This window comes from Equus przewalskii, chromosome 1, assembly GCF_037783145.1.
Source record: "Equus przewalskii isolate Varuska chromosome 1, EquPr2, whole genome shotgun sequence".
NCBI classification, from domain to species: Eukaryota; Metazoa; Chordata; class Mammalia; order Perissodactyla; family Equidae; genus Equus; species Equus przewalskii.
In genome coordinates, this window is record NC_091831.1 from 156,919,646 (window position 1) to 156,934,915 (window position 15,270).

The window sequence follows — 15,270 nt, forward strand, 5'->3', positions numbered from 1 at the left end:
TGGGGATGGCTTTTATCGGTTTGAGGGTGAGGGTGTAGGGATTTGTGGGCTCATTCTTTATTGGGAAATATAAAACATAAGAGTGGGAATTTAAAGTACAGGAACAGAAAAAAGAAGCCCAAATATCAGTTATTAAAATCAACCAAGATCTCCATAGCATAGGAGCCTCAGTGTGGGGAGGCAACCTGGAGATTTATCTAGTGTATGGCTAATAGTGTATTTATTTCAAATAGACCTCTTTGAGGTGGATGCCTTTTTAAAATAGATGCCTTGGCAATCAAAGCTTAAGTCAGGTACTTGCATTACAAAAAGAAAATCCAACTGTCAGGGCTTACATGACAAAGTAGAGGCATAGAGTATATAGCATTCAATGAGCAAAAATTTGGGGGGTTATTCCTTGTTTTCCTGTAAGGTAGAAATTTTTTTGTATTTTAAATGGTAGCAGCACTTTTTCAGTCATGAAAATTGATTTCCTAGGATGTGCCATCATCCAGTTTGTTCATTGAAAGCTTTTGTCTTTGGGGGCACAATAGAGAATTTTCTTGACACTAAGTCTTTGCCAGAATTATGATTAGGAAGCAAGCTTCTAACTTTCAGTGGTGTCAATGCAAATAATCTGTAACCAATCTATAAATCAAAATTGGGGTGAGTTTACTTTGAGCCAACTCTGAGGACCATATGTCCCAGAATGTCCTTTCACAAAGGAAGGGAGCACTCCAAAGAAGTAGGGTGTACAGTGCAGTTATATACCATCAAAGAGCCTTTATCACATATGATAGGAATGTCCCTTTTACAATAGTCATGAGATTTCTTTGCCGGCACAGCAATCCAGTGAACACAGCAGGTCTGTGGTCACAAGGTGGGTGGTCACAAAGTGAGCGCAGCAGGTCAAAAATTAATTCTTAGTTTAGGGAGAGATACTTATCATTAAAGAAATACAAATGTGGGGGAAGTTATATTCTTATCTTTAAGGGCATTTTTCTTGTCTTTGGGACACAGTAAATATTTAAAATAGATATGCAATGCATGCTCAATTGGCCACATCAGGCCATTTTGGGAAAACAAGGTCAGGCTGAATTAGTTTTAAAACAAATGACTTCCTCAAATACTCCAATATATTCTATAGTTTTTCATGTATTTATCACTGGGTGGATAGTGCTGTGCCAGATACTTGAACTTAAGTATTAAACTACAGAATTTAACAGGAGTGAGTCGAGAAGCATTTTTTATATTTTAAAATATATATATTCTGGGAGAGTTATGTCAGCATCATGACAGAGTGAGTCATTCCCTTTGTCTCTCCCCTCCAAGTTACAACCAGTCAGACATTCAGTGACCAACAAAGGACTCCCTGCACAGCACACCAGAATGTCTAAGTGATCCATGCATCTATATATCTGAAGGTGGGTGGACTGAACCTTCAGGAGACAGTGGAACTAGGGTAGCAGCCCCCTCACCTCTTCTGGCAGTGGCAATCCAAATGTGGATACTCACACTCTGTGCACACCAGCAAACACAAGCTGCAGGCAAACATGGCACTCATGACTTTGACCCTGCCACCTACCAAGTGGTGGCAGGTAGCACACGTGTTCTGAGCATTCAGAACACAGAACTGAGCTGGTGACCCACCCCATCCCCTTCCCTCAGCAGTGGCACCAGTCTTTCTAAGAGTGTGGAAAGCATCCTAAACATGAATTTCTCCAGTGGGGGTGAGATGCCTTGATCTGAGGTTTTAGAGCACACCAGCACATGCCACCTCCAGCAACCAGAGGCTGTAGACCCTATGCCCTCAGTGGTGGTGGGTGGCATAAGAATCCTGAGGCTTCAGGACACAGAAGAGAGCCAGCAATCCACCTTCCACCTCCTCCCCCAGCCGTGGTGCTGGTCTTTCCAGAAGTGGAGAAAACATCCAAGGCAAGAATTTCTCTGGCAGGGGCAAGGTGCCCTGACCTGACGTTTCAAAGCACACTGAGCATGCCAGAAACCAGAGCTGCATGAACAATGGCAACACTTACTTGGGGCTAGGCCCCTGCTCCCTCAGGGGTAGCAGGTGGTGCACACATCCTGAGGCTTCAGGACACAGAGTGGTGTTGGCAACCCAGACTCTTCCTCCTCCCCTAGCAGTGGAACCAGTCTTTCCAGTAGTGGGGACAGAAATCGAAACATGGATTTCCCTGACAGAAGCAGGCTGCCCTGAACTAAAGTCTCAAAAATCACACTGGTGCACATCAGTCTATACAACCAGCTGCAACACTTGCGGCTTAGCCCCAGCCCCTCCCCCAGCAGTGGCAGGTGGCACCTGTTAACTAAGGCTCGAGGAACCACAGTGGGACCTGAGACCCAGCCCCCAGTGGTGGCATTCCCAACATCAGCTCTACCAGTAACAGGAGCTGCATACAAGAACCCAGACCCCCAACAGCAATATGGACACCTGTAAGACCAGCACACCTGGCAGTGGTGTGACCAGCATGCCCAGATAACCCAGGAGGAGCAGCACAGGAGGTACACATGGCAGCAGCACCTTAGCCCAAGAAAGCCAGCGGGGGAACACAAGACCCAGGCAACCCCAGAAGCAGCAGATGTGCTCGCAGCCTGGTGACCCCAGTGGCAACATCTAAGTCTGCAGAGACATTGAAAGCAGCAAGGGACCAGCAACCTTAGAGCACAAGTGGCACAAGGATGACATTGACAATGCCTCTAACAGAGGCAGTGGAAGGTGGAATGTGTAGGCCCTCAAATGTAACCAGAAGCATTTTAGAAGCAAAATAACCAAAGCCGTACCCAAATAAGAAAGGTGTTTACTACCACAAATGCACTGGCAGAGGATCAATTCATCAAGTACCATGAATAACTACAGTAACACAAGAGAACAGGAGAATGACAACTCTCCAGAAACCAAACCTGAAGTCACAGAAGACTACAATCTAACTGACAGAGAATTCAAAACAGCTGTCATGAAGAAACCCAACAAGTTACAAGAAAACTCAGAAAGACAGTTCAACAAGCACAGGAATAAAATTAACAAACAGAAGGACGACTTTACCAAAAACACTGAAACTCTAAGAAAAAAAACAGAAACACTGAGGAGATAAAGAACACAATTAATGAGGTGAAAAGTAAAGTAGAAAGCATTAAAAACAGAGCAGACCATATTGAAGAGAGAATTAGTGAGTTTGAAGATAGAAATCTAGAAATGATTGAGGTGGAGGAGAAGAGAGGACTAAGATGTTTTTTGAGAAAGATTAGCCCTGAGTTAACATCTGCCACCAATATTCCTCTTTTTTGCTGAGGAAGACTGGCCCTGAGCTAACATCTGTGCCCATCTTCCTCTACTTTATATGTGGGACGCCTGCCACAGTATGGCTTGACAAGCAGTTCATAGGTCTGCACCTAGGATCTGAACTGGCAAACCCTGAGCTGCCAAAGCAGAACATACAAACTTAAGTGTTGTACCAACAGGCCAGCACCAGAACTAAGCTTTTTTTAAAAAATGAAGAAATTCTACAAGAAATGCCTGACACAATTAGGAAAAGTAACATAAGGATAATAGGTATTCAAGAAGGAGAAGAGAGGGAGAAAGGAGCAGAGAGTTTATTCAAAGAAATAATAGCGTAGAACTTCCCAAACCTGGGGAAAAAAACTGGACATGCAAGTACATGAGGCTAATAGAATTCCTAATTACGTCAATGCAAAAAGATCTTCTCCAAAGCATATAATATTAAAACTATCAAAAGTCAATGACAAAGAAAGAACATTAAGGGCAACCTGAGGGAAGATAATAGTCTACAAAGGAACCCTCATGAGGCTTTCAGTAGACTTCTCAGCAGAAACCTTACAGGCTAAGAGAGAGTGTAATGATATATTTAAAATACTGAAAGACAAACACTATCAGCCAAGAATACTCTATCCACCAAAAAACAAAAAGGCACAAGTGTAAAAGCTTTGAGCAAGGAAATAAACATACAGACAGAATCAGACAATTGCAGTTCTATATCAGAATAGGATAGTAAACAATTATAATATAATGGATAAAGGGTAAGAAGACATCAAAATTAACTATAATCACATCAATTTGGTCACAAACTCACAACACAGAAAAGAATAGTCTGCGATAATAAACTCATAAAATGGGAAGAGAAAATGGAATCTGCATAGGTTAATGGAGATAAGAGGCTTTCAGAAAAGGACTATCTCATCTATGAGATCTTTTATACAGACTACATGGTAATCACAAAACAAAAAATAAGAGCAGAGTCACAAATTATAAATAAAGAGAAAACTAAGAAAAAGATTACAGAAAACCACCAAACTGAAGTGGAAGTCAAAAACACAAGGAAAAAGAAAATATATATTATAGAACAACCAGAAAACAAAAGATAAAATGGTGGTATTAAGCCCTTATATATCAATAATCACTCTAAATGTAAATGGATAGGATTCACTAATCAAAAGACACAGGGCAGTTGGATAGAGTTAAAAACAAGACCCAAAAATATGCTGCCTGCAAGAAACATAGCTCTAAGGACAAACAGAAACTCAGAGTGAAGGGGCAGATGATGACCCTCCAAGCAAATGGCAAGCAAAAGAAAGCAGGTGTTGCCATAGTTGTATCAGACAAAGCAGAATTCAAGGTAAAAAAGATAATGAGAGACTCAGAGGAGCAGTAAATAATGATAAAAGGGACATTCCACCAAGAAGATATAACACTTATGAATGCATATGCACTTAACACAGGAGAACCAAAGTCTATAAAGCAACTATTACAGACCTAACAGGAGAAATTGACAGCAATACAATAATAATAGGGGACCTCAACACCCCAAGAACATCAATGGATAGATCATCAAGATAGAAAGTCAACAAGGAAACAGTAGCCTTAAATGAAACACTAGACCAGGTGGACTTAATGAATATATAGAGAACATTCCTTCCAAATACAGCAGAATACACATTCTTCTCAAGTGCACATGGACCATTCTCAAAGACAGACCATACTTTGGAAAACAAGGCAAGCCTCAATAAATTTAAGAAAACTGAAATTGTATCAAGCATCTTTTCCAACTACAATGCTATGAAACTAGAAATCAACTGCAAAAACAAGATGGGAAAGTCACAAATATGTGGAGACTAGACAACATGCTACTGAACAACCACTGAATCAATGAAGAAATCAAAGGAAAAATCAAAAAATACCTAGAGACAAATGGAAATGATAACACAACATACCAACTCTTACGGGATGAAGAGAAAGTGGTACTAAGAGGGAAATTTATAGCAATACAGACCTACCACAAAAAAAACTCAAATAAGTAATCTTAAACTACAGCTAAAAGAACTAGAAGAAGAAGAACAAACAAAGCCCAAAGTCAGTAGAAGGAGGGAAATAATAAGTATCAGAGCACAAATAAATTAAGTAGAGACAAAATTTTTAAAAAGTAGAGAGGATGAATGAAACTAAGAGCTAGTTCTTTGAGAGATAAACAAAACTGAAAAACACTGGGGGCCGGCCCTGTGGCCGAGTGGTTAAGTTCACGCGCTCCGCAGCAGGCAGCCCAGTGTTTCGTCAGTTTGAATCCTGGGCGCGGACAGGGTATTGCTCATCGAGCCACGCTGAGGCAGCATCCCACATGCCACAACTAGAAGGACCCACAACTAAGAATATACAACTACGTACCAGGGGGCTTTGGGGAGAAAAAGGGAAAAAAATAAAATCTTTAAAAAAGAAAAAAGAAAAGAAAAGCACTTAGCCAGACACACTCAGATAAAAATAAAGAAGATTTGAATAAATGAAACCAGAAATGAAAAAGGAGAAATTACAATTGATACCACCGAAATACAAAGGATTATAAGAGAACATACTATGAGAAGCCATATACCAAAAAATTGGATAACCTAGAACAAAATTCTTAAAATCATAAAATCTCCCAAAACTTAATCAAGACAAAATACAGAATTTGAATAGATCAATCACCACTAAGGAGACTGAAACAGTAATAAAATACCTCCCCAAAAATAAAAATCCAGGGCCAGACAGCTTCCCTGGTGAATTCTACCAAACGTTCAAAGAAGACCTAATACATATCCTCCTCAAAATATTCCAGAAAATTGAAGAAGACAGGAAGCTTATTAACTCCTTCTATGAGGGCAACATTATCCTGATACCAAAAGCAGAAAGGACAATACAAAAAAGGAAAATTATAGGCCAACACTGCTGATGAATATCAATGCAAAAATCCTCAACAAAATATTCACAAATCGAATACAAGTCAGTAAAAGGATCATACACCACAATCAAGTGGGATTTATTACAGGGATGCAGGAATGGTTCAACATCTGCAAATCAATCAATGTGATACACCACATTAACAAAATGAAGAGTAAAAATCACATGATCCTCTCAATAGAGGCAGAGAAAGCATTCAACAAGATCCAACACCTATTTATGATAAAAACTCTCAATAAAATGGGTACAGAAGGAATGTTCCTCAACATCATAAAGGCCATATATGACAAACCGACAGCCAATATCATATTTAACAGTGAAAAACTGAAAGCCATTCCTCTGACAACAGGAACAAGACAAAGGTGCCCACTCTCGCCACTCTTATTCAACACAGTACTGGAAGTTTTGGGCAGAGCAATTAGGCAAGAAAAAGAAATAAAAAGAACCCAAATTGGAATGCAAGAAGTAAATTTCTTGCTCTTTGCATACGACATGATTCTAAATAAAGAAAATCCTAAAAAATCCACCAAAAAACTATTAGAAATAATCAACAACTACAGCAAAGTTGCAGGGTACAAAATCAACATACAAAAATCAGTTGCATTTCTATACAATAATAATTAACCAGCAGGAAGAGAAGTCAAAAATAAAATCCCAACAAAAAGAATAAAATATCTAGGAATAAGTTTAACCAAAGAGGTGAAAGACCTACACAATGAAAACTATGACATTATTGAAAGAAATCCAAGACATAAAGACATGGAAAGATATCCCATGCTCGTAGATTGGAAGAATAAACATAGTTAAAATTCCATATTACCTAAAGAGATCTACAGATTCAATACAGTCCCTGTCAGAATCCTAATGACACTCTTCATGGAAATAGAACAAAGAACACTAAAATTTATATAAAACAACAACAAAAAATCCTGAATAGCCAAAGCAATCCTGAGAAAAAAGAACAAAGCTGGAGGCATCACAATCCCTGACTTCAAAATATACTACAAACGTATAGTAGTTAAAACAGCATTGCACTGGCAGGATAACAGACACACAGTCAAGTGAACAGAATTGAAAGCCAAGAAATAAAACCACACATCTATGGACACTAATCTTCAACAAAGGAGCCAAAAACATACACTGGAGAAAGGAAAGTCTCTTCAATAAATACTGTTGGGAAAACTGGACAGCCACATGCAAAAGAATGAAAGTAGACCATTTTCTTGCACCATACACAAAATCAACTCAAATACATTAAATATTTGAATGTAAGACCTGAAACCATAAAACTCCTAAAAGAAAACATATACAGTACGCTCTTTGACATCGGTCTTAGCAGTATCTTTTTGAATACCACGTCCACTCAAACAAGGGAAAGAAAAGAAAAAATAAACAAACAGGACTACATCAGACTAAAAATCTTCTGCAAGGCAAAGGAAACCATAAACTTAAATGAAGAAAAAATCAACTGGGAGAAAGTATTTGCAAATCATATATCTAACAAGGGGGCTATTGTCAAAATATATAAAGAACTCATACAACACAATAACAAAAAAACAAACGATCAACAAATGGGCAGAGGATATGAACAGACATTTTTCCAAAGAAGATATACAGATGGCCAAAAGGTACATGAAAAGATGTTCAACATCACTGATTATTAAGAAAATGCAAATCAAAACTACAATGAAATTTCACCTTACACCCATCAGAATGGCTATAATTGGGCCGACCCCCTGGCTGAGTAGGTAAGTTCATGCGCTCCACTTTGGCAGCCCAAGGTTTCACCAGTTTGGATCCTGGGGGCAGACCTAGCACTGTTCTAGTTCTACTATGAGCTGGCATCCCACATAGCAGAACTAGAAGGACCTACAACTAGAATAAACAACTATGTACTGGGAGGCTTTGGGGAGAAGAAGAAAAAGAAAAAAAAGAAGATTGGCAACAGATGTCAGCTCAGGGCCAACCTTTGGAAAAAAATCAAACATAAAGAATGGCTATAATTAACAAGACGAGAAATAACAAATGTTGAAGAGGATGTGGAGAAAAGGGAACCCTCATACACTGCTGGTGGGAATGGAAACTGGTGCAGCCACTATGGAAAACAGTATGGAGATTTCTCAAAAAATTAAAAATAGAAATACCATACAATCCAGCTATTCCACTATTGGGTATTTATCCAAAGAACAAGAAATCAACAATTCACAGAGGTTTATGGATCTCTATGTTCATCACAGCATTATTTGCAATAGCCAAGACTTGGAAGCAACCCAAGTGCCCATCAATGAATAAATGGATAAAGAAGATGTGGTGTGTGTATATATATATATATATATATATATAAACAGCAGAATACTACTCAGCCATAAAAAAGACAAAATCGTGCCATTTGCAACAACATGGACAGACCTCTAAGCTATTATGCTGAGTGAAGTAAGCCAGATAGAGAAAGATAAACATCGTATGATTCAATCATATGTGGAAAATAAACAAACACATAGCTAAGGAGAACAGATTAATGGTTGCCGGAGGGGAAGAATGGGGAGGAGGGCAAAAGGGGTAAGGGGACACATATATATGGTGACTGATATAACCTAGACAATTGGTAATGAGCAAGATGCAGCCTATACAGAAATTAATATACAAGATGTAGACCTGAAATGTACACAATGTTATAAGCCAATATGGCCTCAATAAAATAATTTTTTTAAAAAAGAAAAGCAATAAAATAAAAGCAGATTTTAAAAGTGATCTTGAGGCACTAAAAACAAAAGCGTCTTAACCTCTTCATAAATATAAGTATTCTGACCATTTTTTATGCCTAATAGGCTTTTATATGACAGTAAAGTGACAAACTCAATGGGCTAAATATAAATAGATTCCCAAAAGACAAGTCATTCCTTTAAGAACATGTAAAGCCATCAGAATTCTATAAAAAAGTAAACTTCTGCTTTAAAAATAACATTGATATCTGAAAATAAAACTGGCTGCTGTGGAACATGAATGAGCTGCAGAACACAGGAGGAAACTGAATCCAAACTGTCAAGTACTCATCTGAGTCTACTCAAAGTTCTTGTTTGTTTGTTTTATAAGGAAAATAAAACAAACTATTTTAAGGTGTTGACCAGAGCTCATTCGTGAACACTAAACTGAGGAGCTGTACTAGTTTAGTTTCATAATTAGCGTAAAGGAAAACAGAATACTTGCCCACAATCTAATCTTTTCCAGAATATTATAAGCAATGAAAAGGAAACAGCAGAATTAGGTAAAGCAGCAATGTTTTGTACTTTCTTCTAAAAAGTGGTGGGGTAGGAAATATGAAAAAATATCTCAGGTAGATGAGATATTTACAGACATTTTGAAGTGTTAAATTGTTGTTGATGTTTCTGTTTCACAAACTTGCACAATTCACCTTTCCGAACAAAGTGAATAATACTCTTCAAGAAACCATTATAACAAAGAGCACCCATCTGACAGAATTAATATTTAAGATGCAAAAATGTTTAATTGGAAAAAAAATGTTTAACTGGTTGTTTTAAACTTGAAAAATTTGCTAATCTAAACAGTTACAAATGGTGGTTAGGCCATAATGTACCTGCCCCTGAGTCTTTGTTGGTCTCCTCAGAAGTAAATCCTGAGACTAGGATTCTAGCACAAGTAGTTAATTTAGGTAATGAAGAGAAGATTGACAGAAAAAAAGGAAACAAGGAAACAAGTTTTTATCATAAATAGGTGAACTAGGAACTAAAAGAAGGCCAATGTTATATTACTGAACTGTTGTGTGGAGAAAGGAAGGTTTGCATGCATGATGTGTGTGTGTGTGTGTGTGTGTGTGTGTGTGTGTGTGTGTGTGTCTATGTGTGTGTGTGTTGAGACAGAGAGAGAGAGAGGCAAACCTAAGGGTTTTGGATACTCATTTTGTAATTTAGCTGAAAGCTGGCCCAACAGATCAGTTAGGTCAGCAGAAGAACAAGCTGATTCCAGGTGCTGATTCCAGGCGCTGACTTATAGAGGTCCTCTCCTTGCTGGACCAAGAAGCTTCCATTGTTCCACAGTCAAATGGATGGTCCTTGCTTTCCTGTCCCTGTAAATGCATAGAGCTAGGTTCAGCAAACTATGACTAATGGGCCAAATCTGGCCTGCTGCCTGGTTTTGTATGGCAGTGAGCTAAGAATTTTTAGATTTTTTAATATAAATTTAAAATCAATATAAGAATCACATTCTGTGACACATGAAAGTTACATGAAATTTAAATTTCAGGGGATATGAAGTATTATTGGAATACAGAAATGTGCATTCATTTAGGTATTGTATATGGGTGCTTTCACAGAACAGCAGAAGTGAGTAATTGTGAGAGAGACTATATGTCCTGTAAACATAAAATATTTAAGAAAAAGTTTGCTGACCCCTGGTGTAGAGCATTACAGAAGCAGGTCCCTCTCTGCTAAAATGCTGGCTAGTGGGGTATAGTCCAAATACACACAGCTCCCAGTGGGATCAGGAGAGCACAGAGGATAGTGTACACCCTACTATCCATTGCTTGTGAAACCTTATTTTATATTTGCAGTGCTTATGTTAGTGGAATGTATGCCTCCTTTGCACAACAGAATGTATATTTGTGTGTATATGTGCATATGTGTGTGTGTGAGAGACAGAAAGAGTTTGTGTGTGTATTTGATTAATAGAATCATGAGATGATGTTGGAGAAGTTAAGAGGGGTCAAATCAAAGACTGTAGTTTGGAGATTTTATTCTATTCTAAGTCTATTGGAAAGCTAATTAAAGTCTGTGTTCAAGGGTAGGGACTGATCAGATTTTCTCTTTTGAAGAGTCTCTCTGGCTGTGGCATGGATAACAGGTTGCAGAGGCCAGGGTGGAAACATGAACCAATTAGGACAGTATCACAGTGGTCCAGGAGAGAAAAGATAACAGCTTGAACTAGAGAGAAGTGAGTGGTCATGAGACTTATTTTGGAGACAAACTAACAGAAATTGTGATGAATTAGATGTGAGGGTAAAGGAAAGGGAGGAAATATGACACTGACATAAGTTCCACCGGAAAAAAAAGAAAAAGAAAGAAAAGAAAAACATTCTTAACATATAATCCAAGGGGTCAATTGTTAGATTGTCGAGCAGATGATTACGCCTAAAACGAAATTTCAACAACACCAGCAAAACAACCCTGGTCAAAAATACCTAATAATTATTCGTAACAATTGTTGCTAATTGATCATGAGTTGGTACTAGATTTATAGACTTAATCTTTTGGGGAATCCATCAAGGAACTTTACACATAGCAGAATTCTTCCTTTGTGTCCTTGTTTTTATACATTAGCAATCAATCAGCTCATGTGACTCCAACATGACTGAAAACACACTTCAAAGGCCAGGATATGCTGCAAAAGAGGCTAAATGCCTAATGTCCTTGTTCATGAGTGAACTTGATACGGAGGGACCTTTAAAAAAATGTTAGGCTCTTCTACTGTCTGCTTTCAACTCCCCTTTATGAAATATAAATACGTGGTCTCAGAAATTTACTGGGTCCTAGACAAATGACTATAGAAGCAGAAAAGAAAAAGACATATAGGAAAAGCAAGTTCATAACGTAGGTTCCTAGCTTTTTTTCCCCCACCAACTGTGCAGTCCACTAAATAGGTTCTAGTCATACATATTAAAATAGAGTCTGGCAGACCTGTGGACATTTTATTGACTCCAAGCATCCCTCATGCCATGGGAATCAGGGAATCCTGAGTTTAAAATGACCCAGAAAGGATTTTAAAAGAATATCTATTGTGTTATAATTACTCCCCCAAGTCTCCTCTTCCCAACTCTGAAAATTGTATTCCTCCTCCAATTAAATGATTAAATGGGACAAAGTGATTTCTTCTGTTGAATCATCACCCTTCCTTTCCTCTGATAGTCTTTTGTTCTCCAGTTTCAATATCTCAGCTCCATCCTCTGTTACTCATTTTCCATACTTCTAAGCCCCTCTAAGTTGTTTTCCTCAAAATTCACTGCAATTTGCCCATGTACTTCTTAAATTATGAGACCCAGAACTTATGAAGAGTTCTCTGTCTGATCTCTTTAGACTCAAACAAGATTTTATCATTACCTCTATTTATATATTCATAGCTAGAGAGAAGTCAATGCCTGGCTTCAAAGCTTCAAAGGACAGGCTTACTCTCTTGTTAGGGCTAATGCAACTGGTGACTTTAAGTTGAAGCCAATGCTCATTTACCATTTTGAAAATCCTAGAGCCCTTAAGAATTATGCTAAATCTACCCTGCCTGTGCTCTATAAATGAAACAACAAAGCCTGGATGACAGCACATCTGTTTAAAAGATGGTTTACTGAATATTTTAAGCCCACTGTTGAGATTTACTTCCCAGAAAAAAAATTCCTTTCAAAATATTACTGCTCATTGACAATGCATTTGGTCACCCGAGAGCTCTGATCAAGATGTACAAGGTTAATCTTTTCATGCCTGCTGACACAACGTCCATTCTGCAGCCCATGGATCAAGGAGTAATTTTGACCTTCAAGTCTTATTATTTAAGATATATATTTTGTAAGGTTATAGCTGCCATAGATTTTGATTCCTCTGATGGATCTGGGCAAAGGAAATTGAAACCCTTCTGGAAAGGATTCACCATTCTAGATGCCATTAAGAACATTAGAGATTCATGGGAAGAGGTCAAAATATCAACATCAACAGGAGTTTGGAAGAAGAAATTGATTCCAACCTCATGGTTGACTTTGAGGCATCAAGACTTCAGTGGATGAAGTAATTACAGATCTGGTAGAAACATCAAGAGAACTAGGATTAGAAGTAGAGCCAAAAGATGTGATTGATTTGCTGCAATTTCATGATAAAACTTTCATGGATGAGGAGTTGCTTCTTATGGATGAGCAAAGGAAGTGGTTCCTTATGATGGAAACTACTCTTGGTGAAGATGCTGTGAAGACTATTGAAAGGACAATAATGGATTTAGAATATTGCATAAACTTAGTTGATAAAGGAGTAGCAGGAGGGTTTGAGAGGATTGACTTCAGTTTTGAAAGAAATTCTACTGTGGGTAAAACTATTAAACAGCATCGCATGCCACAGAGAAATCGTTCATGAAAGGAAGAGTCAATAGATGCAGCAGACCTCACTGTTGCCTTATTTTAAGACATTGCCACAGCCACTCCAACCTTCAGCAACAACCACTCTGATCAGTCAGCAGCCATCAACATCAAGGCAAGACCCTCCACCAGCCAAAAATTATGACTCGCTAAAGGCACAGATGATGTTTAGCATTTTTGGCAATAAAGTATTTTTTAATTAAGGTATGTGCATTGTTTTTTAGACATAATGCTATGGCACACCTAATAGACTACAGTATAGTGTAAACATAACTTTTATGTAAACTGGGAAACCAAAAATTTTGTGTGACTTGCTTTATTGCAATATTCCCTTTTTGCAGTGGCCTGGAACTGAACCCACAATATCTACAAGATATGCTGTATTTAATATTCTGATCCAAGGCTTAAGGCCAACTTATTCTTCAGCTTAGACCCAGGCCTCAACATCTTTCCCTTTTCCCCTAGAGGTTGAACCAATTTAGACCTCAGTTAAAGAAATACTTTCTGAGATCTGGCCAAAACTTTCTTATTGTTATCCCTAGATGAGGCCACTGGGAAAAACAGGGTAATCCAACAGGGTCAGAAACAAACCTTGGCTTGTTTATTAAAAAGTGTACACGGGACTGTAGCTCAGTGGTAAGGCCTGAGCGCACACACAGAGTGCTCTGGATCACCATCCCCAAGATGGGTTGTCGACAGAATAGCCACAGCTCAGAATGTGTTTGCTATATACTCTCCTTTAGAGACAGGAGTGTAGTTGGTCCTTCTCAAATCAGGAAAGACCATAGTGCCCTTTATAACTGCATGTAACTACTTTTCAAGCTGTTTAAGTGTTATGGCCATTGTGTGGGCTTCAAATAACTGCTATACTTGATAAAATTACCTTCCAACACTCATCCCATTTTAGAGGCCTTCTGAGATGCTTGGACGTGAGCATCACTGTGTTTGGCTTTGCTGCATACTTGCTCCTGCTGAAATGAGAGAACAAGGAGTTGAGGCTGACTGCATACTCCAGGAGAGAGAGACCTAAATTTGGACATCTGCCCTCCACCAGATTCTGTAATTCTCATACCACAGCTTCAGGTAAAGTGCAGTTCAGATTTCTTTGAGATGTATTTTTTACTTCTTTTTCACTCATCTAATCGTATATTGTATTTTCTCCATAAGTAAATGTAAATTAGAATAGCTTCCTCATAAGGGAAATTGGTTAGATTCTTGATTATATAACATAGTCTCCAGCATCAGAACTGGTCTAAATAAATGTTAGGTTATATGTATTTTATTTATAAATATATAAGTAAATATATTTAATAAGAATAATAATTTTTTACTGAAATTGAGATGTTTGCTGAACCACAAAACCACATGGGCTGGGAAAAAATCTATTCTATACCTTATTACTTATTCAAGTGACATATACCAGATTTCCTGACCCTGAATGTGGAACAGAAGAAAATATCAGGCAGTAAGAGAAGAACATTTTTCTACTAAAGAACATTTGGCAACAACATAGGAAAAAAATGTCAGTTACAGACAATAGACACATTTTCTTTAAGAGGGAGAAATCTAAAACAGCTCACTTACCTATTTTAAAGTAAGAGGAAGAGATTATAAAAGCCATTCCATAAAATCATTTAAGGATATGGACCATTAGGTACAGAAACAGACTGAGAGAGAAGACAGTAAAAAGCAGCGTGTGTCCACACATACACACATAAACACACACACACCCTTCAAGTGTGATACAAATTTAACAACACTAACAAAGCACAGGGAACAAAGCAGAGTGGATGAAGGAGACATAAAGAAAGATAAATGAAATGATTCAAAGAGAGAGGCAGCTTCGACGCAGTCGTCCTGAGGAGGCTCCTGTCATGGAGATCCTCCTGTTTGCTTGGACAGAGGGTGTATCCCCATAACAAAT

General features: G+C 38.2%; 1 long non-coding RNA gene across 2 annotated transcripts in view; it reads right to left on the bottom strand.

Annotated features, from left to right (window-relative positions):
- Positions 1–15,270, bottom strand: part of LOC139077373 (uncharacterized) — a 73,636-nt gene that overhangs the window by 3,369 nt on the left and 54,997 nt on the right. The window contains exons 2-3 of one of the 2 annotated variants that reach the window (XR_011529833.1): positions 14,230–14,317; positions 9,703–10,307 (exon numbers count right to left, since the gene is read on the bottom strand). This is a non-coding gene — a long non-coding RNA (uncharacterized lncRNA). Of the gene's footprint in view, positions 1–9,702; positions 10,308–14,229; positions 14,318–15,270 lie in introns of those variants that run through there. The other variant, XR_011529832.1, reaches the window with a different exon arrangement.